This window comes from Polypterus senegalus, chromosome 6, assembly GCF_016835505.1.
Source record: "Polypterus senegalus isolate Bchr_013 chromosome 6, ASM1683550v1, whole genome shotgun sequence".
NCBI classification, from domain to species: domain Eukaryota; kingdom Metazoa; phylum Chordata; class Cladistia; order Polypteriformes; family Polypteridae; genus Polypterus; species Polypterus senegalus.
In genome coordinates this window covers 81,386,028-81,413,703 of record NC_053159.1, presented here as the reverse complement: position 1 = coordinate 81,413,703, position 27,676 = coordinate 81,386,028, and the positions used below count along the sequence as shown (strand labels likewise).

Sequence of the window (27,676 nt, the reverse complement as noted above, 5' to 3'; positions counted from 1 at the left end):
CCAGCAACCAAGGAGTGCCCAGGAATGGGATTGAAAACCACTTGTATAGCATATTAACAGTGATTATCTTCTGTTCTTCTGTGAGAAACAGTTGCTTGCTGTGGTTTCTATCATTTTCCTGGTCTAATAATAGCATGTGGCTGAATCTGAAATCAGTTAAAAATATGAATTGTTTTCTCAGTATTTTGCATTGACTGCAGAACACCAGAATAAAATACAAAGAAGTGCAAGATATGAAGGTTAACCACTTTCCTCTAATGTTGAAAGAAACTCATTTGATATCGTCCCTTGCAAAATTCAAAAGTAAACATTATTAGTTCTTTTTAACTGAGTAGAGCAGGATCTGCCATACTACCTTCAATGACTTAAAATAGCGGAGCTACTCAGTGAAAATGATCAGAACTCACAAGGTTGAATATCTATCCTAAAAAAGAGAAGAGACTTAAAGAATAAGGGAAATCATTTAAAGGTATGTTTCTTGCAACTACACTATTTACAAACCTATTCTCATTTAAGTTATTTGGGAACCTTACCTTTCTCACATGTATTTTTTTTCTTTTTCTTTAATTCTTTAGAATTGAACAATTGTCTTTTTTTGGGACTAGAATCTTTCTTTCATGGTTTTGGCCATCCTGTTTGGGCAGGAAACCCCACAACAAATTACATAGCTCCAAACTAATGACATGACTTTCTTATGGAAAATTGTTCTTGTTGGCAACACTCACTAGAGTCCTAAATGAATTGCAGAAAATAACATTATTTAAAAGGGTAGACATCTATTTTGTGATGCCTGATCTTTTAAAAAGCCAACATGACCATCCACACTTCCATTTTGGGCAATGCATCTGTGCCTCAGACACTAAATTAACCTGGATCTGCTCATCCTTTATGCAACATGTGTAAGTCTCGCCATACATTACAACTTGGGAGAATCTCTACTGTTTTTCATGCAGCCATGAGAAAATCAGAAATCGGGGCAAGTTTCTATAAAGCATGCACAGAGGAATTTCCCAACTACTCATCAAAATATATGACTTGGTATTCAGAAATAATGTAAGTTGCTCACATTAGATAATGGGTCAATTTCAATGTCTTGCAACTGGTAGTATGGAATATAGAATTTTGTAAGTGAAAACATCAAATGTGTTTCCTTGCAAGTAGTACTTTCACTGAAGTAAATCATTAACAAAGCCATTCTTGTCAAACCCTCATGGCTCCTAAGAAGCTACCCCCACCATTTGATTCTAACTCAGGCAGTCTGTTGTTCTTTTAAGTGATTCCTTTTAACATTCTTGTTTTTCTTTCAGTGTCTTAGTAGTTTAAACCTGTAAGCTTACAAAGCACATTAAAATTACAACCACATGTCTCCTGCCTTACCGGTTAACTGATTTGAAAACCTTTTTCGTTCTCCACAACTCTATACCTTAATTTGAATTAGAGTTGTAAATGCACATTCACATATGGCATACAGAACATTTTGAAATATGAAAACCTTGTGGTGCAGATGTTAAAGATGCTTCTTCAAAGTACTTGAGACCTGTGTTTAAATCCAGTCTTTTGTGAATGTTGTACCATGTTCCTCTGCCTACAAAGGTAAGGTTCCCCCCCCACACATTTCAGTGGCATATGTGTTAGGGTAATTGGCAACTGTACATTGGCATAGTGTTGGTTTGTGCGTCGGTTTGCACTGGGTCAGGCTGGTGTCCCATTTAGGGTTCAGCTCAGTCAAGTTTATCATCTTTACACTTTACAGAGCAGCCTTGTGGCAAATGCTTCTGAAATAGACACCAGCCTCCCTGGGCCCTAAACTGAATAAGCAGGTTTAAAAATGGATGGATGACTAAAGGAAAAATCAAGTAACTAAAGTACACTGTACTGGGATGTTCAAAAATGTGCACAAAGTCTTTATGCTGTAAAAAATGCACAATCCACAGGTCATCACTTCAAATGAATGTCTATTTCAGAATGCAAGAAGATAGAAAATTTCATAATTTGCAGTTGCTTACAAAGTTTAAATATATCTGATCACAAGAGATGTTGATACATAATGTTTTTACCAAAGAACTGTTTAAAACTTTTTTTTTTCATTTTGGTTCAAAACTGAAAGTGCATTATAAACAAAAAACTTACAAATTATTTTGATTGTACTTTTGTCTGAAGCCAATTAAAAATACATTTCATGGACATAAACAGATAAAAAATGTTTTACTGCTTTAAATGCAGGTGCGTTTTAGTTTTACTTTTTTGATAGTTCAAGGGGTTTTCAGAATAAAAATGCAACTCTTAAAATAGATATATTAAAATTAAACAAACTTGAAAATCCAGGATATGGTTAATTCAGTAACTCTTACTTTGAATGGATTATATTACTACACAACACTGCTAAAAAGTGTAAATCATTTGTCTCATTCAGGAGGTCTAGTTTATATTGTTCATTTGATTTGGCATTCACTGCTTATATGTTTTCAGCATTCAGTTTGGCAAAACTGATGACAACTCACAAAAGGAACTCGCAGATCATAACATATGTCGTTAATGTATAAAGCAAGTGCAGAAAGTTACCACAGATGGTCAAACTTTTTAAGTTACAAGGCTGATAGCACTCTTGAAAAAAGGGACTTTTCAATGACCGCCCACAATATGTTTATTTTTATATGTAGAGGTTCACTGAATTGTCCCAAAATATCAAACAAGGGGAAATCAGGGTATTAACGTAATGTTCCCCTTCTTCTTGTTGCAGCAATTAAAAGACAGAAAGCAGTGTAAATGTAGAAGTTTTCCTTCCCACTCTTCATTGTACCTGTGACTGTTTGTATGTCATAGTGTGTTTTTAAAGTGAGTCTTCCATTTAAATTTTTTTTAATTCTCATCATAGGGAACAGTTGCATTTTAAAGGTTTAGTCAAAAACATTTTATCTCCCTTTGGCAAAGGGAGGAAAATAAATGCTATAGACATGTGATCTCTCCCTGCTATCCTGTACTGGAGCTGTGACAAATGTCTAATTTGTTTAGGAGACTGCATTTTCATTGTTCCATCCTCAAAAATAAAAAAAGAGTTAGTACCTTATGGTAATCAAAATACAAAAGAGAGATGAAGAAGCCGGAAAACATGTTATTGCATAGATAGATATATAGAACTTTATTTGTCCCCAGGTTGAAATTTAGATTTTTACAGAAGCTGTTTAAATAAATAAAATTACATATACATTTTATGAAAGATAAGATATAAAAGAGCCAACTCATGCAGTATTTCATAAGTGAAAGAATGCAGTCTTTGTAACATGTTTAATGTGCAATTTGAAGTTTAGCTCTGAGTCTAAATTGACACCTAGATTCTTTACTTCTGGCCATATTTGTAAAACCAGATGGCTTAGTTTATTTCTCAGGTCCTCGCTTTTTTTGTTTGCTACAGAAGCTGCAGAATTAGAATTTCAGTTTCTTCCTCATTAAGTTTAAGGAAATTATTACTCACCCATTTGATAATGCTGGTAAGACACTGGGTCGGGGGATTTAGAGCCTCAGGGTCATCTGGTGCTATCTACAAATAAATCTGTGTACCTTCTGCATGGCTGTGATAATTCACCTTATGTTTTGAAATGATCGGGCCTAATGGGAGCAAGGCACTTCGTTCCTCTTTGGAAGCACCTTAATGCATTGATTCTGCATGTGTTTACCTTTTGTTTAGTATATAAAGAAAAAGAGCTGTGGTAGGGAAAAAAATCACCAGAAATCTGAATATCCCCAACTAGCATAAGGTGGTTACTAGGTAGCTGAACTGGGATGGGGGGATTATTTGGCAGCAATGACTTTCTGTGTACTGATTTTCCTCTTCAGAAAACACAGTAATGTGCACAATGGTATATTTTAGTGCGGAACATTTTCTCCAAATACATTTTCAGCACGTCAGATTTTTAAAAACATACTGCACTCATCCACGACTGATGTGATTGAGTGCCAGAAATAGAATTATTTTGTTGTTGTGTGAATTACATGTTTTACACATCTGCAGAAAATAACACAGGTAAACAAAGAACTGTTAAAAAAGCTAGGGAGTATTATTCCTTGATTTCATCTAAAAAAATATTTTAACCCCCAAAAAACTCTTTAGTGAGTTTTACTTTTTGCACTTGCAAAATGCATGTGAAACAAACTTTAGTATCAGTTTCATAAAACTATGCAATTTGAAACTTGCCTGTTTTTAATCATCAGTAATTCAGACTCTCACTCCAATCTCTTAATACTATGGCTAAAATCTGTTAAAATGCATGCACAGACTTCACAGAGGAGGCTAAAATTGTAACATAATATTAAAACATATGAGATGCAACATACCAGTTCCCTAAACCATTTGCTCTAAGCACTTCAGTTTTAATTGCATATCCTTTCCATGAAAAAACAATGCATTCAGGAGGTCATATAAAAAAGTCCTGCTCTAACCTTAAAAAATTGCCTGTCAGATATGCAGAGAAAAACTGCAACTGGGATCCCCACAAAATGCTACAAAAGTGTATGTTCATCGTCCTTCCTTATGACCACAACCACTGAAATATCCATGCAATGAGCAAAACAATGTCCACAGTTTTATGGACATGGTAGAATCAGCATTGTTTCACTTCAACCCAAAGTATCATTATCTTCAAGAGTCTCCTTTCGTGTACTAGCATAGACTTTTCCAGGTGAGACAGCTAATTCTAACATTTGAACACAACCCCCGCATCCACCACTCCTGTTAATCAATCCTTTCCTGGATCATTGTAGAAGCAGCACAATTCCCAAGCTGTAATTAGTGCCCCTGCGGTGCGCTGGCACCCTGCCCGGGGTTTGTTCCTGCCTTGCGCCCTGTGTTGGCTGGGATTGGCTTAAGCAGACCCCCGTGACCCTGTGTTAGGATGTAGTGGGTTGGAAAATGACTATTTAGTGCCCTCAGCTTTTTTGATTGGGTCTTATCTTTCACAGTGGTTCTGACTTTGGGAAGACTCACAGCCACAGAAACAGCCCATTTTAAATGTAAAGATATTTTTTTTTCTGATTTCTGGAATTTTTTCAGAGTGCTTTAACAAAAATAACTTGGTCCTTACCACAGCCCTCCAAATGAGTACATTAGGGTCAACTATCATGGCCCCTGCTTCTTGTTAGCCACTGGAGGGGACAGTGTCTCCAATAGTGCCCCAATCCCTGGCAGCTGAAACACAGCCCTCTGAGTCTATTGTATACTTTGGACCGTCTTTTAAAGCTTGGGATTTTGGTATGTCCTCCCATGCAAATGTCTTCTCTTTTTCCTGGATGAGACTTCTCTCCTGTATTGACATGCCAGGAGATAACATAGCCAAGTTAGGCAGGTACCTTTGGACACATGCTCTGGATGGTGCTTCTGGATTGGTTACCCACCTACTGTGGGATGACCCCTCACCTTTGCAAAGGTTCCCCGTAATCTCCAAGACTGCTGGTTCAGGCATGGAAGATTCCTTCTGGACAAATGTTTAAGCAAGCGCTACTTGGTTCCCTTCACCAATGCCAAGGACCCCTTTGCATTTGATTTCTCTTTGTCTAGTGTGATCACTGTGGTTTGGGAAGCAGCCTCCACAATTTTATTTTCAGACAGGGATACGCTTTTTATATGCTCGACATGACTGTTGAAACAAATGCTACTCGGCTCACTTCACCAGCATCCGAGGCCTCTTTGTACTGTTTCTTTATGATGTAATATAGAGAGTCCACTCATCTGTGTAGCCAAATTCACACTGGGCAGCAGTCCTTCTCCTAAAAACCTTAAATGTATTTCAGCTGCCTTAAGAGATGCTCAGATGGTGCTCTTGATACCTTTAACAGAGGCTTCCAGAAGAGTCAGAATCGACCAAATGAATTCCACTAAAAGGAGCATCCATCCATCCTCTTCCGCTTATCTGAGATTGGGTCACAGGGGCAGCAGCTTGAGCAGAGATGCCCAGACTTCCCTCTCCCTGGCCACTTCTACTAGTTCTTCCGGGGGAATCCCGAGGTGTTCCTAGGCCAGCCGGGAGACATAGTCCCTCCAGCGTGTCCTGGGTCTTCCCCCGGGGCCTCCTCCCCGTTAGACATGCCCAGAACACTTCACAAGGGAGGCATCCAGGAGGCATCCTGATCAGATGTTCGAGCCACCTCATCTGCCTTCTCTCAATGTGGAGGAGCAGTGACTCTACTCTGAGCTCCTCCCAGTTGACTGAGCTTCTCACCCTGTCTTTAAGAGAAAGCCCAGACACCCTGTGGAGGAAACTCATTTCAGCCGCTTGTATTCGCAATCTCATTCTTTCGGTCACTATCCGCAGTTCATGACCATAGGTGAGGGTAGGAAAGTAGATCAACTAGTAAATTGAGAGCCCTGCCTTACAGCTGAGCTCCTTTTTCACCACAACAGACCGCTGCAGAGCCCGGATCACTGCGGACGCCACACCGATCCACCTGTCAATCTCCCGCTCCGTTCTTCCCTCACTTATGAACAAGACCCCAAAATACTTGAACTCCTACACTTGGGGCAGGATCTCGCTCCCAACCCTGAGAGGGCACTCTACCCTTTTCTGACTGAGGACCATGGTCTCGGATTTGGAGGTGCTGATTCCCATCTCAGCTGCTTCACACTCGGCTGCAAACTGATCCAGAGAGAACTGAAGATCACGGCCTGGGGCCTCATGTATAACGCCGTGCGTAGAACTCGCACTATAACATGGCGTAAGCACAAAAGCCGAAATGTGCTTACGCACAGAAAAATCCAGATGCAGGAATCTGTGCGTACTCCAACTTCCATGTTCTTCCGCTACATAAATCCCGATCAGCGTGAAAACTAACGCTCGTGCACTTGCATTATGTAACGCCCCAAATCCTCCCAGAATTACGCCTATTTGAATATGCAAATCAATATAAATCACCCTTAAGCGCAGCCTTCTGTGAAAAGACAATGGGAAAAGCACGGGGGGAAACATAAGAATTTCAGCGAATACCAAGTGGAGGCAAAGGAAAAACATACTATTTGTTCAAATAAGCCGTGGTATAATCAACAAAAGGAAGTTGATCGAGTGACATAGCGTGTTGGAGAAACTTGAAAGCTCACATTCACAAAATCGCACAGTGCCGGAAATAAAAAAGAAGTCACATATCAAAGTCGCCGTGGAAAGCCGAGTTGTAAGCCCACTGTCTGAGTGTCATATGAAAGCTTATTAGGGTACAGAGAAAAAAGCCACACGGTGGGGAAAAAGCACGAAATGTCCACTTCAATCTCGACATTTCCACTTTAATCACGTAGTTTATTTTGTCATTAAAGTAGAACATCATAAAATTCATCTTAAAATTGTTTAATTAACCAGTTTCAAAATCACATCGTAATTAAAGTAGCACGTTAAATGCTTTGTTTTGTATTTGATTTTCTATGTGCTCTATGTGTGTAAATCACTACTTGCTTCTTAAACCGGCTCTCTTCCTCCAACTGGACACAGAGTCCATTACATTCGTGATATTACAGCTCTCTGAATAACTAAAATACTGAGATGTATACGTGATGTCATTTTCATGATGATAGGAGTTAAAGCACGTTATTAAACATGTTTCACTTCGATGAAATAATTTATTGCAGCAGTATCAGGGGCGGCTCTAAGCTTGTGGTGGCACTGGGCAGAGGAAGAATCGGTGGCTCCTTCGCCCGCCAATGTCATGCACGGTGGATGGCCACGATGTTGCAGACACTAGCCGCCGTGCTCATGACACAAGCATTTAACTTTTGCCGAAATTTGTCGCTGCGTTTTTAGCTGTGTTGTTAATTTATCTTCCTGTTTTATATTCAATATATATTGGCGTAGCCGTCACTGCAGTCAGTGCTTTTCTTTCCCAAGTAACCGATCGCCATACAATCAGCTCTGTAATAGACGTTAAGCCATCTGTAAGCTTAGCCGATTCTTCAAAACGTTTAAAGAACATTGAAATATCTTCGTAGTACATGTTTAATTATTCTATCCTTAAAGACACTCCCAGTGAAGAATATAGATTATTTAAATGAAGTTAAAGTTTTATCTGTATAATTTAACAAACATATTTTGCTGCATTTCACCTTAAAAATGATATTGTCATCATATGTAAATACGCGCTTTATAAAGTGGCTCAGGTTGTGCGATATTATAACTGTAGTGCAAGTTTACAGTGAGGTGATTGTACTTATAAGTACAAACAGTTCTACAAGGAGCACTTGATTGGCTGCATTTAAAGTTTTTGGGATTAAATTGTTTTGAACCGCGAGGTCCGTACAGGAAAGGCTTTGAAACGCTTTTGCCGTGGCAGAGACAGCGTGTGCTTAATGTCGTATACCGATAATTCTCTTCCGATCAGCTGCTGCTGTGATTCACACTCAGATACAGTGATATAAATACTCCGAGTGGTGCAGTGAGAGAAATATGGAAAAAGATGATCCGCTGTGGCAACTCCTAACGGGAGGAGCTGAAAGAAGAAAAGAAGAAGAAGAAGAAGAAGAAGAAGGAGAAGTGAGAGTAACAACGCTAAAGCAGTTATGGCATTTGGAATACTATGGCTGTTCCCTGGACCATTATATTGTTACGAGTTAATTACAATCAGATGCATTACACTAATAAACAATATGCGGTTAGTTTCTGTGTATTTATAAAGCCGTCATGAAAATAATGAGTAATCACACAAAAACAGTACCATTGCTTTGACGCTGGGTGCCGCCAGTTTGCAAAACCGAGCGGAGAACTTGCGTACGACAAGGCATGAGGTACCGTGGAAAAGTGCGTGGCTTTACGGCAAGTGTAGGTTTTATACATCGCGATTTGAACGTGGAAAAGTTCTTCGCAACATTTCTGTGCATACGCACCGTTTATACATGAGGCCCCTGATGAAGCAAACAGGACAACATCATCTACAAAAAGCAGTGACCCAATCCTGAGCTCACCAAACGAAAAACCCCCCTTTGTACTGTTTCTTTATGATGAAATATAGAGAGTCCACTCATCTGTGTAGCCAAATTCACACTGGGCAGCAGTCCTTCTCCTAAAAACCATAAATGTATTTCAGCTGCCTTAAGAGATGCTCAGATGGTGCTCTTGATACCTTTAACAGAGGCTTCCAGAAGAGTCAGAATCGACCAAATGAATTCCACTGAAAGGAGCATCCATCCATCCTCTTCTGCTTATCTGAGATTGGGTCGCAGGGGCAGCAGCTTGAGCAGAGATGTCCAGACTTCCCTCTCCCTGGCCACTTCTACTAGTTCTTCCGGGGGAATCACGAGGCGTTCCTAGGCCAGCCGGGAGACATAGTCCCTCTAGCGTGTCCTGGGTCTTCCCCCGGGGCCTCCTCCCGGTTAGACATGCCCAGAACACTTCACAAGGGAGGCATCCAGGAGGCATCCTGATCAGATGTTTGAGCCACCTCATCTGACTTCTCTCAGTGTGGAGGAGCAGTGACTCTACTCTGAGCTCCTCCCAGTTAACTGAGCTTCTCACCCTGTCTTTAAGAGAAAGCCCAGACACCCTGTGGAGGAAACTCATTTCAGCCGCTTGTATTCGCAATCTCATTCTTTTGGTCACTATACGCAGTTCATGACCATAGGTGAGGGTAGGAACGTAGATCAACCAGTAAATTGAGAGCCCTGCCTTATAGCCGAGCTCCTTTTTCACCACAACAGACCGCTGCAGAGCCCGCATCACTGCGGACGCCACACCGATCCACCTGTCAATCTCCCGCTCCATTCTTCCCTCACTTATGAACAAGACCCCAAAATACTTGAACTCCTACACTTGGGGCAGGATCTCGCTCCCAACCCTTAGAGGGCACTCCACCCTTTTCTGACTGAGGACCATGGTCTCGGATTTGGAGGTGCTGATTCTCATCTCAGCTGCTTCACACTCGGCTGCAAACTGATCCAGAGAGAACTGAAGATCACGGCCTGATGAAGCAAACAGGACAACATCATCTACAAAAAGCAGTGACCCAATCCTGAGCTCACCTAACCAGACACCCTCAACGCCCTCGCTGTGCCTAGAAATTCTGTTCATAAAAGTTATAAACAGAATTGGTGACCAAGGGCAGCCCTGGCGGAGTCCAGCTGTCAAAGGAAATGGGTTCGACTAACTGCCAGCAGTGCGAACCAAGCTCTGACACCGGTTGTACAGGGACTGAACAGCCCTTATCAGGGGGTCCGGTACCTCATACTCTCTGAGCATCCCCCACATGATTCTCCGAGGGACACGGTCGAATGACTTTTCCAAGTCCACAAAACATGTAGATTGGTTGAGCAAACTCCCATGCACCCTCCAGGACCCTGCCAAGGGAGTAGAGTTGGTCCATTGTTCTACAACTAGGACGAAAACCACACTGTTCCTCCTGAATCCGAGATTCGACTATCTGATGGACCCTCCTCTCCAGGACCCCCGAACAGACTTTTCCAGGGAGGCTGAAAAGTGTGATCCCTCTGTAGTTGGAACACACCCTCCGGTCCCCTTTCTTAAAGAGGGGGACCACCACCCCGGTCAGCCAATCCAAAGGCACTGTTCCTGATGTCCATGCTATGTTGCAGAGGCGTGTCAACCAAGACAGTCCTACAACATCCAGAGCTTTGAGGAACTTCAGGTGTATCTCATCCACCCCCAGGGCCCTGACACCAAGGAGTTTTTTGACCACCTCGGTGACCTAAGTTCCAGAGATGGGAGAGCCCACCTTCGAGTCCCAAGGCTTTGCTTCCTCATTGGAAGGCATGTTAGTGGGATTGAGGAGGTCTTTGAAGTACTCCTCCCACTGACCCACTTAGTCCCGAGTCAAGGTCAGCATGAGCACCATCCCCACCATACACAGTGTTGACACTGCACCACTTTTCCCTCCTGAAACACTGGATGATGGACCAGAATCTCCTCGAAGCCGTCCGGAAGTCGTTCTCCATGGCCTCCCCAAACTCCTCCCACACCAGAGTTTTTGCCTCAGCAACCACCGAAGCCGCATTCCGCTTGGCCTGCCAGTACCTATCAGCTGCCTCCAGAGTCCCACAGGAAAAAAGGGTCATGTGTGTAACTGCACTCATCTGTTCCATGTTTTCTCTTTTATTAATGTTTTCCTGCTACTTTTCCTGAAGCCCACTTTTATTCCCAGAATAACCAGGAAAGTCACTTACCCCCAGTCTGTTCATCTAGGTTTTTGTTGCCATACCTCAGGTGCCTTGTGGCTTTCTTGCTGCAGAGCTGAAAAACAGGGAAGTCAGCCCACAGCAACCTTGTCATTTTCAGAGGAGAGCATTGTCAGAGAGGCATTAAGGCACGTCTCCACCCATATGCTCCAAATGCCCATGTGGATCTGGCTGCATTACATGGAGCAGTTGCCAGCTGGCCTCTTGATAGTTCACACTCTCTCCAGGTGTCCCAACATCTGAAAGACGCCATATTTATCCCAATTTTATGATTCTCTTTGTTGTCTTTTTGTCCATTTCTTATGAAAGAGTCAGTATTTAAGTCAGTTTGGGTTGATGGTCTGGGTTTGGTTACAAAAATGTATTGTTTTTGCAATTTTTTGCCAACTAATGGCCAAGAAATCTTGCCAACTACACAAATGTAACTAGTAGGGGAGGCACCACTGACCCCCAAACACCAGACACAATCACACCCAAACCAGTCAAGGGTTCAAATATGGTCCCTTTTTATTAACAAATGTTATCTTCATAGACAGAATACGACAATGAAAGTACTAACAGCCCAGAATACAATCCTCTTCCTACATACTCCTTTCATCAAGCCTTGTACACCTCCTCCCAACTCAGCTTGGTCAAGATAATGCGGCTCCTTTTATCTTTGACTGGCAGTTCTTCCAGGTTTGTTAGAAGCACTTCTAGGGAAGACGGGAGTCCCACAAAGTGTGGACCCTATCCCCTGCAGCACCCATGGAATCCAACCAGGCTGTATTCTGGAACTCAAATTCCAATGAAACCCTGTGGGTATCCGAAGGTAACCTGAATCCAAGGGATGCTGCCCTCTAGCATATCGGGGACATTGTACCCAGATGCTGGTTTCTCTCCTGGTCCTCCCAACATACTGGCCTCCCTGCTGGGTAAGAATTCTTGTTCTCTTCTGGTCAGAGAGCCTGTCCTTCACTTTCTTTTATCATAATGTCCCGTCCGAGCAAATAATCACTCTTTGGAATGCCCGTCCATCTCCTGCAGCACTCATACTGTCTTTTGCTTTATTGTAACATAGAATAATATAGTAGCAGTTTGTCATGGATACATAATACAGTGAAATTCTTAATTGTGTGTCCAACCAACATGCAATTTGCTGTCACTCTCTGACACTGTAATAAACAAGAATTTTGTATTAAAATACAGAACTTCATTTTAATTAGTAGAAAGAATAAGTCAGCATACTTGATATGCTCCTTACAGCAGATTTCTATGCTGTCATTACCTGAAACCTTGTGGGAAAAAAACTGAGAAAACTTCAGTAACCTTTAATTGTAGAGAGACTGCTGGCTCAGATGATGGCTCTTGTGCACAGAGCAGGCAATGTTAAAAATAAAGTGAGTTAAAAATAAATGGTTCCTTTTCTCAGCCATTTAGAACTGTATCAAATAGTAGGAGAAACTAGAGGCAGCATCACAGCCAAGCATACACTAAAATAAATAGGCCAGGATTATTAATAATAACAACCTTTGAGTCCACAAGTGCTACGGGGTGTATTTTAGGATGAAATTGTGAAGATTAGAGAATGGTGGTTCTCAGTAACTGTCTTTTTGGTCTACTTCCTGAGGGTGGTAGGTCTATTACTCTACGTAGCACACAGAATGTAACATCCCCATTGTCATCATCATGCAAAACAGCATTAGGCACCCTGAAAGAAAGCTCATTTGTGTCATTTAGAATATAATAGTACAGCAAGTAAACCTTACCTAATAATTAATCGGTTCCTGCTGACAGAGGCCAAATAATCCAGTGTAAAAGGAAAGGGGAAAAAAAACTCTGCACTGGCAGACAGAAGCAGCCAGGGGAGGCTGCATTTTGACAGATGGGACTTGCAAAGAGAGGTAGAAACAAAACTTTTATAGAGGATGACAAGGTGGAGAACTTTATTTGAAAGTGGACAATTAGATAAGTCGCCCAACTTAACAGAGATCTCAGCACCTCTCTCAGCTGACCTGAAAGTTTTATTGGAGTATATTGTTTTATGTTGCATTTTGTGTTGGCTTCCACAAACTTTCACTTATTTCAACAACTATGCACTTAATTGTGAATTATGCATAGACTTAAATTCTTTATTCCAGTAAAGAATAGTGCACAGTGGCACCCAGTTATAAACCAGTCATCAAACATACTGTATGTTGTGTCACTGTTAAGAACTGATTGGAATGTCAGATTGAAGAATTTAGTGGTTATTCAGTAATACTTCAAACTCACACAAATTATAACGTTACATGTACTCAAAATTGTTTTATGATGACAAAACCTTGATGGGACTGTAATTTTAATGTGGCTTATGCTCTATAAATGTAAGCCACATTGATTGTTGAGTATAGTATACATTTCTCTTGCTATCCAACCACACTTTATTTTAACCATTCCCACATATTTCAACTTACTTTTGTATAGGTAAAGGGGCTATTTATTCTGTACCAGCACTCATCTCTACTTTACTCTCGATTTATTTAGATCTTCTAACTCAAACAATGCCTTCATCTCAGAGTATATATTATTTCCATTTGTGACCGACTAACTTGTAGATGTTCTCCTTTTAGACTTTGCTTATTCCATCCATTTAATATTAGTGAGTTACTTTCATTTCTGAAGCCAGTGCAACAATGTATTGCAGTAAAGGACAAAAGCGACTATACTTTTCAGAATCCATATTCTTTTTATGGGGACTATTACAAATAACATTCATGGTTTTGTATTCCTTCTTGTAACATCCAACATAGGAACACAGTGAAAACCTTCGGACAAGCAGAAGATGACCAGAAGTCAGCTAGAAGAGACCACACTCAGGTACGTCAACAAGATATTTAGAGCAAAGGCTTGTCTGTTAAGGTCTTTGGAAAGAACACAATGAACCATCATTACCAGCCACAAGGTCAAGGGTGCCTGGAAGGCAGTGAGATCCAGGAGAGGTTCGAGTAGTTCACTTGCTACCATGTACAGAGAAGTAACTTCACCCCATGAAGGATGTACCTTATGTATGCAGTATGTCAGAGTGTATAAAGAAAAAGGAGTGAAGAGTGTAGAACTAGACTATTTTTAGCTCCCTAAGGAATCTTAAAGACTATTATGGCCTTTTGAACTATGTGAGGACAGCACTAAACTTTAACTTTTATTTTATTATGGCAAGGTTATGGAGTGTGTCCTCTTCCCAGTGGGAAGAGCACCCCTCAGCTGTCACAGACATATAAAATATTTTGCAAAATACTTGCAGAATCATGTTACACCAAAATTAACAGCATATTTCTGGTTTTCGTACTGTATTGTAATAATGTATAAGAATATGAGTTAATCTTTATATATAATACGCTACCGTGGCTGTCCGTTTGTCTGTCCAGGATTTTAAATCACCTGTAGCTCACAAACTGTTTGACCTATTGATCTGAAATTTGGTATACATATACTACTCTCTGACCTCTACTATCCGCTTTCGGGGTGATGATTGACCTCCACGGTTATACCTCTTTTTATTTTTATTTTATGTTATTGTAGAATCAACTCTCAGCAGCTGTGCATGCGTACGGGCACCGTTCTCATTCCCTAACACCTTCACCATCACTTCCCCTGCCTGTTCATATCTTAAATCATTCTTGAGGCAGATTGAAGACTTAAGTGCCAGCTTAAATGAAAAATTAAGGAAAACATACTACATAATTGCAACACAAACACTGACTTAATCAGTTTTAAGATGCTGACGAAAGAAGAGAAGAAGCGGGCCGCTAGAGTGGAGAAAAGAAGAGCTGCTCAGGAAGCAGCAAGCGCATCAACCATTAAGCAAACGCGCAAAACGTACAGAGAAAGAGGATGAAAACTATAAGCCAAGGGTATTCACTGCACGTTATTGTGCAGTTTACCTTTGCTGGTATATTATAATATTATTTAATATATTATTTAATATATATTCCAAAAATGAATTTGAACTAAAATTGCATTAAGCCCATGTAGATACACCTAATGGATATGAGCATAATTTCCCTCTAGAACAGTTTGAAATATTTCAGACATGAACTTAAAAAAGGTACTAGTATTCTGCCCAATGCTGAGAAGAGAACCAGGTGGTAAAATGTCTGTCAAACCAAAAATGAGTCAAAACTGTAAAAACATTACAACAGTCTAGACGAGAACAGGTCATTCAGCTGAGCAAGGCTGGCCAGTCCTATCCACTTAACTTTCCTAAAATAACATCAGGTCTAGTTTTTAAAGTCCCTAGAGTCCTACTGTACACTGCACTACTTGGTAGCTTATTCCATGTGTATATGGTTCTCTGTGTAAAGAAAAACTTCCTAATGTTTTTGCGAAATTTACCCTTAACAAGTTTTCAGCTGTGGCCCCATGTTCTTGATGAACTCATTTTAAAATAACAGTCTCAATCCACTGTACTAATTGCCCTCATAAATTTAATCACTTCAGTCATATTTCCTCTTAATCTTCTTCTGCTTAAACTGAAAAGGCTCAGCTCTTTTAATATTTCCTCATAATTCATCCCCTGTAGCCCTGTAATCAGCCTAGTCACTCTTTTGTTGAATTTTCTTCAACGTTACTATGTCCTTCATGCAGCCTGGAGACCAAACTGCACACAATACTCCAGGTGAAGTCTAACTAATGTCAGTGCATTGTAAAGCTTCAGCATAACCTCCTTGGACTTGTGCTGTACTCATCGTGCTATATAACCTAACATTCTGTTAGAATCCCTAATGGCTTATTAATGCTGTCTAGAATTTGATCATGTTTAGTCCGCTACAACTCCTAAATCCTTCTCATAAGGTGTGCTCTTAATTTTCAGACCTCCCATTGTGCATTCGGACTTAACATTTTTACTTCCATGTACTACCTTACATTTACTTCCTTTAAATTTCTTCTGCCACAAATCTGCCCAAGCCTGTATGTTGTCCAAGTCCCTCTATAATGAGTCTAGATTATCTGACAATTCACCTAGCTTGGTATCATTTGCAAACTTAACTTGTTAATTTTGTTCCTATGCAAATCTATACTAATAAAAGGCAAAGCCCTCACTGACTGACTGACTGACTGACTCACTGACTCATCACTAATTCTCCAAGTTCCTGTGTGGGTAGAAGGCTGAAATTTGGCAGGCTCATTCCTTACAGCTTACTTACAAAAGTTGGGCAGGTTTCATTTCGAAATTCTACACGTAATGGTCATAACTGGAAGCTATTTTTCTCCATTTACTGTAATGGAGTTGAGCTGGATGGCCGTGGGGGGCGGAGTTTCGTGTGACATCATTACGCCTCCCACGTAATCACGTGAACTGACTATCAACGCAGTACGTAGAAAACCAGAAAGAGCTCCAAAAAGCGCTAAAGAAAACATGCATTATATAATTGAGAAGGCAGCGAAACAATAAGAAGCGAGCGACTGACATTTACAACCATATTCATGAGTGCTGCTACTTCGGAAACAAAGCACAGTGTAAACTTAAAGTTTAAATTAAGTTCATAGACAGGCTGCCGCTGGTGTTTGTCATGCCCACGGTAATGCGGGATACAAGTTTAATCAGAGGACGCAGGATATAAACGAGAGTTTTCATCACTTTGTAACTAAGTTAAAATTGCAGGTGAAGGGCTGTGCTTATGCAAATTCCGAGAGACTGTATTTGTGGGGGATTGACAGTTAAGGCGGGTGGGGGAGTCACGTCATCAACTCCCCTCCCATTCACCTCATTTCTCTCTGAGCAGAGCTCCACGGCTAACGCCGTCTTCCAAAGCAACTTCGTCACACTGCCACCAAATACTCACAGAAAAATCCACAAGTTAATACACACCCTGTCTCTAGAGTTTCTCCACACTCAATGTATTCCTTGCGTCCCCTTTATCCCCTCTGATCTCCCTTTTCAATTCAGATGCCTCCAATTTCCAGTAAGGCTCTGCTGTGCGATGACAAGTAATAAGTCTCAGGGACAGACCCTACAAAACGATGCCATTGATTTCAGGCAAGATTGCTTTTCTCCTGGACAACTATACTTGCATTCTCAAAAGTGACCTCGCGCAGCTTCGTCATATTACAACCGGAGTGCAGCCAGAAACTTTTAAGTGCCGGGTCTTACTTAACATTAAATTAAGCCGTGGACATCGCAACATCACACAAGAGAGCAGCTCACGTGAACTCACTGAACGCAGTATGAGTGATCACTTCCATGCATCAAACCTGTTCAAAAAACGCATTACACAATTGACAAGGTGATGGCTTTATATGTCGATCATTTATAAAACAGCGGAGAAGCTGTGTAAAGGCTGATTCACAAAAAATCAGCGGAGCGCCTTATGAGCAGGCAGTCAGCTAAAGAAGGGAATCAATAAATATCTATAATCGTAATAAATGAACAAAAAATAGCGTACAAGCCGCGGATTAAATAAAGGAAATGGGTACCTGAACAGTAAAGTAAGTCTCGAATAGCTACACAATAACTATAACAATCGTAATAAACGAACAATAAAACAGTACAGAACTGCAAAGCAAGGAGAAACAACTGCCTTATATGGCGTTCGTTTATAAAGCAGCGGAGAAGCTGTGTGAAGGCAGCTACACAAAAAAACAGCAGAGCGCCACACGCTGAATGTATTCCTCACATCACCGTTATACCCTCTGATCTCCCATTTCAATTCAAATCCCTCAAATTTCCAGTAAGGCTCTGCTTCGCGATGACAATTAATAAGTCTCACGGACACACCCTACAAAAGGTTGCCATTGATTTGAGGCAACATTGCTTTCCTCCTGGACAAAACTATATGTTGCATTCTCAAAAGTAATATATATATATATATACTAGCAGAAGACCAGCCGCTTCGCAGCGGAGAAGTAGTGTTTTAAAGAAGGTACGAAAAAGAAAAGGAAAAATTTTAAAAATAACGTAACATGATTGATAATGTAATTGTTTTGTCATTGATATGAGTGTTGTTCTCATTTCTATCTATCTATCTATCTATCTATCTATCTATCTATGTTGTTCTCATATCTATCTATATATATATATATATATCTATCTATCTATATATATATATCTATCTATCTATATATATATCTCTATCTATCTATATATATATACCTCTATCTATCTATTTATATATATCTCTCTATCTATCTATCTATATATATATATCTATCTATCTATATATATATAGCAGAATACCAGCCATGGAGATAGTGTGTTAAAGAAGGTACGAAAAGAAAAGGAAAAATTTGAAAACTAACGTAACATGGTTGTTAATGTAATTGTTTTGTCATTGATATGAGTGTTGTTCTCATATCTATCTATATATATATTTCTCTATCTATCTATATATATATATACCCGCAGCAGCGAGAAGTAGTGTTAAAGAAGGAAAGAGAAAGAAAAGGAAACATTTTAAAAATAACGTAACATGATTGTCAATTGTTTTGTGTATTTGGCGGCAGCGTCACGAAGTTGTTTTCGGTAGCTGCATCAGAAAATGTACCACGACGTCTGACACGCCTCCTTTTTACTGTTTTCTCACAGCTTGGATTGCTGCTGTCATATATACACACACACACACACACATACATACATACATACATACATACATATATATATATACACATATATATATACACATATATATATATATCTTCATATCTACATATCTATATACATATCTACATATACACACACTCGCACATACATACCTATCTACATCATATATACACACACATACATACATACACACACACAAATTATATACATGTGTGTATGTGTGTGTGTGTGTGTGTGTGTGTGTATATATATACACATACATATACTTGTGTGTATGTTTGTATGTGTCTATATGTGTGTGTATAGGTTTGGTCACTGAGTGCAAGGGAAAAATAATAAATTATAGTCTATAAGTTATTAAACAGTAAAACATTAACGTTTTAAGAAGTACAGGTACATTGAAATTACATTTTTATGTGAACATTCAAATTTGTGCCTCTGGTAATGTGCCTTACCGGCATTTAAAGAAAATTAGTTTTGTGTCCTCTGCAGTGTTAAGAGAAAGGCTTTGGTTTGGGATAAAAAGGAAAAAGGTGTAAAGAAAGGAAAGTTGCCTTTTCTTTTATATAGTATAGCAAAATACCAGCTTCGCAGGAGATAGTGTGTTAAAGAAGCAATGAAAAAGAAAAGGAAACATTTTGAAAATAACGTAACCTGATTGTCAATGTAATTGTTTTGTCACTGTTGTGAGTGATGAGTGTTGTTGTCATATATATATAAATATATATATATATATATTTACACACACACACATAAACATATATATATGTACATATCTATACATATACACATATATACATACATATATATATCTACATATATACACACACATATATACACACACATACATACATACACACACATATATACACAGAAATACACACATATATATATATACATACATACACACACACATATATAAGCATATATATACATATATATCCATATCTTCATATATACACACACAGCTATTTCGTATCAGTGCAATACGCTGTTTGTTAAAATGGTTGACTCCCGCTCTTACGTGCAATAACAAATCAAATCATTCAGTTGTCTTTGCTCATATGTCATTTTAGAGCTGGACGCCTGGCATCTTTTTTTGGCCACAAGTTCGTTTCTGTTTGGTGTGAGGTTCTGTGTTGTGGAGATTCTCAGGATGGATTGCAGGTGCTCATCAGTGAGGCGACTCCTGTGTGCTGTTTTGTTAGTCTTTATCACTGAGAAGAGCTTCTCACACAGATATGTGCTACCAAACATGCACAAGGTTCGAGCCGCATGTAGACGGACTTTTTTTGTTCTTCAAAGTCACCAAAGCGCCGTGCAAACTCAGTGCGCAATAACTCTAGCTTCGCAATAACTTGCAGCATCATAAGGTAGACTTGATTAACGTGGTAAGTGTTCGGCAAGGCAGCTGAAGCGCTGCATTATGGGATCTGTAGTTTATTGTGTTACCAGCACGCTTCATATACCCGGGCTTTAATAACAATAATACAGTATATAAAATGATCTCGCGGGCCGGACGTGGCCCGCGTCCCTTGAGTTTGACACATATGGACTAAATAGAACTTGAAAAGATATATTTTTTCAAATGTGATCGAGCAATTCAGATAGAGTTGACGCGCACTACAGCCTGAATGCCTCAATGAGTCATCCTCCCCTCGCTCTTACTTTTTTACCGTTCATCTAATGAATACACTGAGTTTTGGCTTTACCAAAACAATCATTGATGGCGAATAAAGTATCCATTATTCGAGTATGTAGATCGGGTTATATATATATACATATATATTGTAAGAAGAGGAGACCAGAGACGTAGAAAGGTTTGGGGCAGCCACCCGTTTAATTCGGTTTCCCGGCTGCAAAAGTCTTTGAGGCATATTTAAACAGTTGTTACACAACAGAGTCCAAAACAGAACTGCCTGCCTAAGCAAAGGCAGTGAGCTTTATAGCACAGAGGGCGGAAATGATGTAGATCCTCTGGGCGGAACTGGAAGTGACATCATCCTTAGGGCGGAACCGGAAGTGACCTCATTCTTGGGGCGGAACGGAAGTGATGTGTCCTTCCTGGAAATGGCGGCTCCTGGTGGGATTTCCCGGGTAAGACCTGCAGAGAACTCAGAAAGAGCGTCAGTGCACCCCGCCCCCCCCTGGGCAGATGTATAAACAGTATTTCCTAAGCCCTTCAGCTGCTTCCCATGCACACGTGTGTGACAAGACTCCCCCCTCAGCCCAGACCCGTCGGGTCGGGCGACCTGCACCGAGAGGTCGTGGGCCGGGAGAGGGCATCGGCGTTGGCATGAAGAGACCCTGTCGATGAACGAGCGTATACTTGTACTGCTGCAGGTCAAGAAACCACCTCGTGACCCGTGGATTCGACTCCCTGTGAAGGGCCATCCACTTCAGAGGTGCATGATCCGTCACCAGAGTGAACACGCGACCCAAGAGGTAGTACCGCAGCTGAGTTACCGCCCATTTGATCGCCAGAGCCTCTTTCTCCACGCGCGCGCACCTGGTCTCCCTGTCCAACAGTTTCCGGCTCAGGTACATAACGGGGTGTTCAACACCGTCGACGCTTTGGCTCAACACGGCACCTAAGCCTGTGTCCGAAGCGTCCGTCTGGAGGATAAAAGGGAGAGAGAAGTTAGGGGAGATCAAGATAGGTGCTGAAGTCAGAGCCCTTTTTAAGTCACTGAATGCAGCCCCCGCTTTATCAGACCATACCACCGTATTAGGAGCTCTTTTCTTTGTCAAATCGGTCAAGGGCGCCGCTCTCTCGGAGAAGCGAGGCACAAACCGGCGGTAGTACCCGGCCAAACCGAGAAAGGATTGGACTTGCCGCTTGGTTTGCGGACGGGCCAGGCCATTATGGCTTGCAACTTGGAACACTGTGGCCTCACAGTACCCGGCCCACTAGGTAGCCCAAATATTTGGCTTCCCTCAATCCAAAGAAACATTTCTTGGGGTTGATTCGGAGCCCGGCCTCTCCCAGCGTCCGTAATACTGCTGTGACCTGCTGTATGTGTTCCTTCCAGGTGCTGGAATAAATGACGACGTCATCCAGATAGGCAGCACAGAACGAGTTATGGGGCCGGAGCACTTTGTCCACCAGACGCTGAAAAGTCGCAGGCCCGTGTAACCCGAATGGAAGGACACGATACTGCCAGTGTCCGCTAGGAGTGCTAAACGCGGTTTTTTCCTTCGCGGACTCCGTTAAAGGAACCTGCCAGTACCCCTTTGTCATGTCAAGTGTAGTCAAGAATTTGGCTGGTCCCAGTCTCTCGAGGAGGTCATCCACGCGAGGCATGGGATAAGCACAGACTTTTCCAGGGAGGCTGAAAAGTGTGATCCCTCTGTAGTTGGAACACACCCTCCGGTCCCCTTTCTTAAAGAGGGGGACCACCACCCCGGTCAGCCAATCCAAAGGCACTGTTCCTGATGTCCATGCTATGTTGCAGAGGCGTGTCAACCAAGACAGTCCTACAACATCCAGAGCTTTGAGGAACTCCGGGTGTATCTCATCCACCCCCAGGGCCCTGACACCAAGGAGTTTTTTGACCACCTCGGTGACCTAAGTTCCAGAGATGGGAGAGCCCACCTTCGAGTCCCAAGGCTTTGCTTCCTCATTGGAAGGCATGTTAGTGGGATTGAGGAGGTCTTTGAAGTACTCCTCCCACTGACCCACTTAGTCCCGAGTCAAGGTCAGCATGAGCACCATCCCCACCATACACAGTGTTGACACTGCACCACTTTTCCCTCCTGAAACACTGGATGATGGACCAGAATCTCCTCGAAGCCGTCCGGAAGTCGTTCTCCATGGCCTCCCCAAACTCCTCCCACACCAGAGTTTTTGCCTCAGCAACCACCGAAGCCGCATTCCGCTTGGCCTGCCAGTACCTATCAGCTGCCTCCAGAGTCCCACAGGAAAAAAGGGTCATGTGTGTAACTGCACTCATCTGTTCCATCTTTTCTCTTTTATTAATGTTTTCCTGCTACTTTTCCTGAAGCCCACTTTTATTCCCAGAATAACCAGGAAAGTCACTTACCCCCAGTCTGTTCATCTAGGTTTTTGTTGCCATACCTCAGGTGCCTTGTGGCTTTCTTGCTGCAGAGCTGAAAAACAGGGAAGTCAGCCCACAGCAACCTTGTCATTTTCAGAGGAGAGCATTGTCAGAGAGGCATTAAGGCACGTCTCCACCCATATGCTCCAAATGCCCATGTGGATCTGGCTGCATTACATGGAGCAGTTGCCAGCTGGCCTCTTGATAGTTCACACTCTCTCCAGGTGTCCCAACATCTGAAAGACGCCATATTTATCCCAATTTTATGATTCTCTTTGTTGTCTTTTTGTCCATTTCTTATGAAAGAGTCAGTATTTAAGTCAGTTTGGGTTGATGGTCTGGGTTTGGTTACAAAAATGTATTGTTTTTGCAATTTTTTGCCAACTAATGGCCAAGAAATCTTGCCAACTACACAAATGTAACTAGTAGGGGAGGCACCACTGACCCCCAAACACCAGACACAATCACACCCAAACCAGTCAAGGGTTCAAATATGGTCCCTTTTTATTAACAAATGTTATCTTCATAGACAGAATACGACAATGAAAGTACTAACAGCCCAGAATACAATCCTCTTCCTACATACTCCTTTCATCAAGCCTTGTACACCTCCTCCCAACTCAGCTTGGTCAAGATAATGCGGCTCCTTTTATCTTTGACTGGCAGTTCTTCCAGGTTTGTTAGAAGCACTTCTAGGGAAGACGGGAGTCCCACAAAGTGTGGACCATATCCCCCCTGCAGCACCCATGGAATCCAACCAGGCTGTATTCTGGAACTCAAATTCCAATGAAACCCTGTGGGTATCCGAAGGTAACCTGAATCCAAGGGATGCTGCCCTCTAGCATATCGGGGACATTGTACCCAGATGCTGGTTTCTCTCCTGGTCCTCCCAAACATACTGGCCTCCCTGCTGGGTAAGAATTCTTGTTCTCTTCTGGTCAGAGAGCCTGTCCTTCACTTTCTTTTATCATAATGTCCGTCCGAGCAAATAATCACTCTTTGGAATGCCCGTCCATCTCCTGCAGCACTCATACTGTCTTTTGCTTTATTGTAACATAGAATAATATAGTAGCAGTTTGTCATGGATACATAATACAGTGAAATTCTTAATTGTGTGTCCAACCAACATGCAATTTGCTGTCACTCTCTGACACTGTAATAAACAAGAATTTTGTATTAAAATACAGAACTTCATTTTAATTAGTAGAAAGAATAAGTCAGCAAACTTGATATGCTCCTTACAGCAGATTTCTATGCTGTCATTACCTGAAACCTTGTGGGAAAAAAACTGAGAAAACTTCAGTAACCTTTAATTGTAGAGAGACTGCTGGCTCAGATGATGGCTCTTGTGCACAGAGCAGGCAATGTTAAAAATAAAGTGAGTTAAAAATAAATGGTTCCTTTTCTCAGCCATTTAGAACTGTATCAAATAGTAGGAGAAACTAGAGGCAGCATCACAGCCAAGCATACACTAAAATAAATAGGCCAGGATTATTAATAATAACAACCTTTGAGTCCACAAGTGCTACGGGGTGTATTTTAGGATGAAATTGTGAAGATTAGAGAATGGTGGTTCTCAGTAACTGTCTTTTTGGTCTACTTCCTGAGGGTGGTAGGTCTATTACTCTACGTAGCACACAGAATGTAACATCCCATTGTCATCATCATGCAAAACAGCATTAGGCACCCTGAAAGAAAGCTCATTTGTGTCATTTAGAATATAATAGTACAGCAAGTAAACCTTACCTAATAATTAATCGGTTCCTGCTGACAGAGGCCAAATAATCCAGTGTAAAAGGAAAGGGGAAAAAAAACTCTGCACTGGCAGACAGAAGCAGCCAGGGGAGGCTGCATTTTGACAGATGGGACTTGCAAAGAGAGGTAGAAACAAAACTTTTATAGAGGATGACAAGGTGGAGAACTTTATTTGAAAGTGGACAATTAGATAAGTAGCCCAACTTAACAGAGATCTCAGCACCTCTCTCAGCTGACCTGAAAGTTTTATTGGAGTATATTGTTTTATGTTGCATTTTGTGTTGGCTTCCACAAACTTTCACTTATTTCAACAACTATGCACTTAATTGTGAATTATGCATAGACTTAAATTCTTTATTCCAGTAAAGAATAGTGCACAGTGGCACCCAGTTATAAACCAGTCATCAAACATACTGTATGTTGTGTCACTGTTAAGAACTGATTGGAATGTCAGATTGAAGAATTTAGTGGTTATTCAGTAATACTTCAAACTCACACAAATTATAACGTTACATGTACTCAAAATTGTTTTATGATGACAAAACCTTGATGAGACTGTAATTTTAATGTGGCTTATGCTCTATAAATGTAAGCCACATTGATTGTTGAGTATAGTATACATTTCTCTTGCTATCCAACCACACTTTATTTTAACCATTCCCACATATTTCAACTTACTTTTGTATAGGTAAAGGGGGCTATTTATTCTGTACCAGCACTCATCTCTACTTTACTCTCGATTTATTTAGATCTTCTAACTCAAACAATGCCTTCATCTCAGAGTATATATTATTTCCATTTGTGACCGACTAACTTGTAGATGTTCTCCTTTTAGACTTTGCTTATTCCATCCATTTAATATTAGTGAGTTACTTTCATTTCTGAAGCCAGTGCAACAATGTATTGCAGTAAAGGACAAAAGCGACTATACTTTTCAGAATCCATATTCTTTTTATGGGGACTATTACAAATAACATTCATGGTTTTGTATTCCTTCTTGTAACATCCAACATAGGAACACAGTGAAAACCTTCGGACAAGCAGAAGATGACCAGAAGTCAGCTAGAAGAGACCACACTCAGGTACGTCAACAAGATATTTAGAGCAAAGGCTTGTCTGTTAAGGTCTTTGGAAAGAACACAATGAACCATCATTACCAGCCACAAGGTCAAGGGTGCCTGGAAGGCAGTGAGATCCAGGAGAGGTTCGAGTAGTTCACTTGCTACCATGTACAGAGAAGTAACTTCACCCCATGAAGGATGTACCTTATGTATGCAGTATGTCAGAGTGTATAAAGAAAAAGGAGTGAAGAGTGTAGAACTAGACTATTTTTAGCTCCCTAAGGAATCTTAAAGACTATTATGGCCTTTTGAACTATGTGAGGACAGCACTAAACTTTAACTTTTATTTTATTATGGCAAGGTTATGGAGTGTGTCCTCTTCCCAGTGGGAAGAGCACCCTCAGCTGTCAGACATATAAAATATTTTGCAAAATACTTGCAGAATCATGTTACACCAAAATTAACAGCATATTTCTGGTTTTGTACTGTATTGTAATAATGTATAAGAATATGAGTTAATCTTTATATATAATACGCTACGTGGCTGTCCGTTTGTCTGTCCAGGATTTTAAATCACCTGTAGCTCACAAACTGTTTGACCTATTGATCTGAAATTTGGTATACATATACTACTCTCTGACCTCTACTATCCGCTTTCGGGGTGATGATTGACCTCCACGGTTATACCTCTTTTTATTTTTATTTTATGTTATTGTAGAATCAACTCTCAGCAGCTGTGCATGCGTACGGGCACCGTTCTCATTCCCTAACACCTTCACCATCACTTCCCCTGCCTGTTCATATCTTAAATCATTCTTGAGGCAGATTGAAGACTTAAGTGCCAGCTTAAATGAAAAATTAAGGAAAACATACTACATAATTGCAACACAAACACTGACTTAATCAGTTTTAAGATGCTGACGAAAGAAGAGAAGAAGCGGGCCGCTAGAGTGGAGAAAAGAAGAGCTGCTCAGGAAGCAGCAAGCGCATCAACCATTAAGCAAACGCACGCAAAACGTACAGAGAAAGAGGATGAAAACTATAAGCCAAGGGTATTCACTGCACGTTATTGTGCAGTTTACCTTTGCTGGTATATTATAATATTATTTAATATATTATTTAATATATATTCCAAAAATGAATTTGAACTAAAATTGCATTAAGCCCATGTAGATACACCTAATGGATATGAGCATAATTTCCCTCTAGAACAGTTTGAAATATTTCAGACATGAACTTAAAAAAGGTACTAGTATTCTGCCCAATGCTGAGAAGAGAACCAGGTGGTAAAATGTCTGTCAAACCAAAATGAGTCAAAACTGTAAAAACATTACAACAGTCTAGACGAGAACAGGTCATTCAGCTGAGCAAGGCTGGCCAGTCCTATCCACTTAACTTTCCTAAAATAACATCAGGTCTAGTTTTTAAAGTCCCTAGAGTCCTACTGTACACTGCACTACTTGGTAGCTTATTCCATGTGTATATGGTTCTCTGTGTAAAGAAAAACTTCCTAATGTTTTTGCGAAATTTACCCTTAACAAGTTTTCAGCTGTGGCCCCATGTTCTTGATGAACTCATTTTAAAATAACAGTCTCAATCCACTGTACTAATTGCCCTCATAAATTTTAATCACTTCAGTCATATTTCCTCTTAATCTTCTTCTGCTTAAACTGAAAAGGCTCAGCTCTTTTAATATTTCCTCATAATTCATCCCCTGTAGCCCTGTAATCAGCCTAGTCACTCTTTTGTTGAATTTTCTTCAACGCGTTACTATGTCCTTCATGCAGCCTGGAGACCAAACTGCACACAATACTCAGGTGAAGTCTAACTAATGTCAGTGCATTGTAAAGCTTCAGCATAACCTCCTTGGACTTGTGCTGTACTCATGCGTGCTATATAACCTAACATTCTGTTAGAATCCCTAATGGCTTATTAATGCTGTCTAGAATTTGATCATGTTTAGTCCGCTACAACTCCTAAATCCTTCTCATAAGGTGTGCTCTTAATTTTCAGACCTCCCATTGTGCATTCGGACTTAACATTTTTACTTCCATGTACTACCTTACATTTACTTCCTTTAAATTTCTTCTGC

At 40.8% G+C, this 27,676-nt stretch overlaps 1 long non-coding RNA gene across 1 annotated transcript; it reads left to right on the top strand.

Annotated features, from left to right (window-relative positions):
• Positions 1–131: 131 nt before the first annotated feature.
• Positions 132–25,605, top strand: LOC120531209. Its single transcript, XR_005634073.1, has 3 exons — positions 132–469; positions 13,924–13,990; positions 25,539–25,605. It is a non-coding gene; the product is annotated as an uncharacterized LOC120531209 (long non-coding RNA).
• Positions 25,606–27,676: the final 2,071 nt, after the last annotated feature.